This window comes from Papio anubis, chromosome 11 (genome assembly GCF_008728515.1).
Source record: "Papio anubis isolate 15944 chromosome 11, Panubis1.0, whole genome shotgun sequence".
Classification (NCBI taxonomy): domain Eukaryota; kingdom Metazoa; phylum Chordata; class Mammalia; order Primates; family Cercopithecidae; genus Papio; species Papio anubis.
In genome coordinates this window covers 40,374,185-40,378,804 of record NC_044986.1, presented here as the reverse complement: position 1 = coordinate 40,378,804, position 4,620 = coordinate 40,374,185, and positions in this window count along the sequence as shown.

The window sequence follows — 4,620 nt, the reverse complement described above, 5'->3', positions numbered from 1 at the left end:
GAGACGGGGTTTCACCATGTTAGCCAGGATTGTCTCAATCTCCTGACCTCGTGATCCGCCCGTCTCGGTCTCCCAAAGTGCTGGAATTACAGGCCTGAGCCACCGCGCCCAGCCAAAAGTGGAATAATTTTAAGCCTTGTGCTCACTTTTACAGAAACAATAATTCTTCATCAAAATGTTTGATAGACAAATGGCTCCCAGCTGTTCTTCTGGAAGAGCCCTCATTCATTCACACACACATGGACTTTTTCAGCTAACACTTACTGAACGCTACTTGGTGCCAGGCACAATGCTAACTACGAATATGAATAGGACACATTTCTGCTCTGCAAGAAGCTCACAGATAATTGTAGCATCATGTGGTGAGGGCAATGATAGAAAGAGATAAACAGAAGAGATAGGTATCTGTAGGGCAGGGGAGGGCAAGCATGGTAGGCTCCCTGGAGGAGGTGACAGCTGGAAACGACTGAATCTTAATGGTTGGATTGGTATGTGTGAGTGTGTGTGTGCCTGACTGTATGATCTGAAATAGAGTTAAATACACATGGTGAGCATTTGAAACCTCAAGACATTCCTCACTGGTGGAACATCTTGTATGACATGAAATAGTCAAGCACTGAGCCTAGGCAGGCAGGCAGTTACCAGCTCAGAGAGCCTTATTTGCTCAGTAACATCTACTGAGTACTCACTAGGTGCCAAACACCATCCCAAGCATTTTATCTCATTGAATCCTTCCACCACCCTACCCTGTGAAGTCAGTGTTATGGTAGGATCCCCATTTTACAGACGAAAAAGCTGAGGCCTGGCTTGGCTAAGCACCTTGCCTAGGTTCTTACGGTAAGTAAAGCCAGGATCTGAATGCAGGCAGTCTTTTTCCAGAGCCCGTGCTCTTCATTCTTACACATACCTCACGGTGACGGGGACCTACTGGAGGTGTATTTTTCAGTAGGGAAGTGGAGCGATTGGATTGTCTATTAATACCCTGGTTACAAATGAAATATTTTAATAACCATGCAGACTTAAATTTTAATAGCAGCTAAAATAGGCCAGGTTCAGTGGCTCATGCCTATAATCCCAGCACTTTGGGAGGCCAAGGTGGGAAGATTGCTTGAGGCCAGGAGGATTGCTTGAAGAAGTTTGAGACCAGCCTGGGCAATGTAAGTGAGATCCCATCTCAAAATAAAATAAAATAAAATAAAATAATAAAGCGGGCAGAGCAGTCAGGGGCCTGCCCTTTCAAAATAGGATGTACCCCAAATCAAGAACCAAGTCAGGAAGTATCACTGACTGCCTAAGAAGAATTCTCTCATATGATATTAGCCGCCTGCCCCTGAAATGATTTTCAGATATGTTGCTTGCTGATAGAGCTGCAGTGATCACAGCTAAATGCTGAGGGGGGGGTCTCCCTATTTGCCGATTTAAAATGCAGCCCTTCCTGGCTGAAGATAAACTTTAGGAAAGAGCAGGGGGTCTACCCTGAAAAGGTGCTGAGCTCTAAAAGCATGCTTTTGGTGCATTCTTTTAGGTAAGTTGCATCCTTTTAGGTCATTAAGGAATATTGATAACAGAAAGGAAAGAGAGGAAAGCATTTGTCTGTTTCTCCGTAATAGTTTAGATCAGATGAAACTTTGATCAATTCATCCTTGATCTAATTCACTCAATCACTGTGGTTCTTCTAGGTGCTTGGGGATATGGTGGTTGGCAAAATCAGATGTGGCCCCTACCTTCAAGAAGTTTGCAGCCTAGTGAGGGGAAAAGATACCAATCAAAGAATCACTCACAAATAAATGTGCAATTATAATTGTGGTGAATGGTTGGAGAAGTACAAGCTAAAGCGAGGACATCCCTGCAGCAGTGAGAACTAAGATCTACAGGGAAGTAGGAAAGGAGATAACAGTGGAGCATTCTAGACTGGGCCGTGAAAAAGCCGCGAGGCAGTAAGGAGATTGCCTGGTCAAGGAATGAAAGGTGTCAAGCGTGACTGGTTTGGGACTCTGGTCCCCACTAGGCCCCAGAGGACAGATGCAGGATTTTTTTTTTTCCTTATTTTAAGAACAATGGCAAATCCATCAAATGCTTTGTGTTTGCATTGGGAAATATGTGACAAGACTGCATTTGCATTATTTAAAACAAAAAATCCCTGCTAAGGAGAAATCAGATTGAAAGGAGGCAAGAGTTTATTCATTTCTTCTTATTCTGCATTTAAAGAACAGTTACTGTGTGCATACCAGTGCTATGCAATAGAAATATAGTATGAGCCACATTTATCATTTTGAATTTTCTAGTCACATCAAAAAAAGTAAAACACATTAGGTGAGATCAATTTTAGTATGTTTTATTTTACTCAATATATCAAAAATATTATTTTAACATGTAATAACATAAACAAGTATTAGTACAATATTTTACATTCTTTTTTCATACTAAGTTTTTGAAATCTGCTGTGTATATTCACACACCTCAATTTGGACATAAAATCTTCCTCAGAAATACCTGATCTATATGTAGATTTCATAAAATCTGCAATTGACAAAACAGGTTTTTGTACCCAGGTTGTTCCAAACATACTTAAAAGTTTTCCAATAAAATAATAATAATAAAAAAAGAAAAATAAGAAAAACAAAAGTTTTTCAATAAATTAACTATTAGTTTTAAAATTAAGATTAAATAAAATTAAAATTTCAGTTTCTCAATAACAGTGGCCACATTTCAAGCACTCAGTAGCCAGCTATGGCTAGTGCTACCATATTGGATAGATCAGGAGGGGCCTTTCCATCACGGCAGAAAGTTCTATTGGACAGTGCAGGACTACGTGTTGGTGAGGCCCTGTGTGTTCATCAGCATTGCCTCGGAAGATGTAACCTTCAAAGGTGATAGGTGCTCTGACCTACAACAGCCTCCCTATTTCCATTTAATAACTTTAAGCCCATTCAGCAGCCTTTTGATCCTGTTTTGGTTTCCCAAGAACGGGTTCCTACTGGGAAGAAAATGAGCTCACCTGCTGAGATAAATATCTAGTCAGCTTGGCTGTTACATTTCTCTTTATATGAATAAAGATGAGTTTCCTAATCTTCATCCTAGACTATCCCTGAGTGAACTATCAACATCAAAGTACTTGTGAGACCTTGTGGAAACTACCAGCTCCTCACAACCTCATGACTGGCAGCCCCTATCTGTAAAGAGCAAACATTCCATTTCAGGGCTAGCAGTGGCAATTAGGGAATTTAACAAGCCCCCCCAGGCCAATGAGCCTCTGTTCTGCTCCTCTTCCTCAAGGTCCCCACTCACAGGGCGATCTTTAGCCAGAAAAGAAGGTCCTGGAAGGGAGGTGTGGAATTGGAGTGTCTGGCACAGCAGGCCTGGGTGCTGGCTACCAAGGTGCTAATCTGCCAGGTGCCACCTGTCTCCAGGGTCCTTCCTCCTTTTCCGCTCCCCATTTGGCTCAAAGGTGAACAGGGAAATGTTTTTCTCTATATCTCTTTAAGAATCTTTGTAAATTTTCTTTATATCTCTTTAAGAATCTTTGTAAATTTCTGCGGAAATTAATTTTGCCCCTCAACTCTGGGCAATGAATAATGTTCACACGATGATTTATATTTTGCCCTGATTTTTCCCACCTTAATCCCACCTGATACTTTAGTTCACCTTCCCATCAGAAATGGGAGCTCCTTGGAAGAAAGTACCGAATGTCGTTTTACATTCTGTTTTCATTTTGTTTTTCTGATTCTTTAAAATTCCCCACATGGTTTTCTCATCCATTCTATTCAGTAACATTTGAGAGTGTTGTCTTTTGTTTAACAATGGCTAACATCAATTGAGCATCTACTAAATGTTAAGCACTTTACATGAATTTCCTTCATTTAAAAAATTTTTTTCAGGTTTTAAAAGTAGAGACAGGGATTGGGTGGCGTGAGGGTGGATCTCTCTGTGTTGCCCAGGCTGGTCTCCAACTCCTGACCTCAAGCAATCCTCCCTCCCCGTCCTCAAATAGTGGTGGGATTACAGGAATTAGCCATTCCACCTGGCCGGATTCCCTCACTTAATCCTTATAACCGAGCTATGAGGTAAATATTATTATTTGCATCATTTTACACATGGGGAAACCGAGGCTCAAATAGGTTAAATAAACTTATCCAAGGAGACGCATCTAGTCAGGGCAGTAACAAATTAAATCTAGAAAGTCCTAATCTAGAGTTTTTAAGCTTTGTGTAACATTGCGTTCCTAGGATGTTTTGCTACTGTGTATCTACTGTTTTAAATCTCCAGCGAGTTTATGCTTGGTCTAGGAGAGACAGGGAGGCCCTGCCAAACACTTTCTGTGCTTCTCTCAGCAGTAACATTCTCAAAGTGGCGAATCAAGAGCTGGAATCGATCCATAGATAGATATCAGGCTGGAGGGTAGCAATCTGGCCTGAAAGCCCGTCCCGCTAGCGTTCATAATCTCAGCGTTCAGCCTGGGCGTGCCTCTCAGCTCTCCCGTTAACACTCCCTCCTGTGCCGCTGATTTTGGGCAGTAATCCCAGCACTTTGGGAGGCCGAGGTGGAAGGATCACTAGAAGGCAGGAGTTCGTGACCAGAGTGGGAAACAAAGTGAGACACCCCCTCCCACCCCTCTGTCTT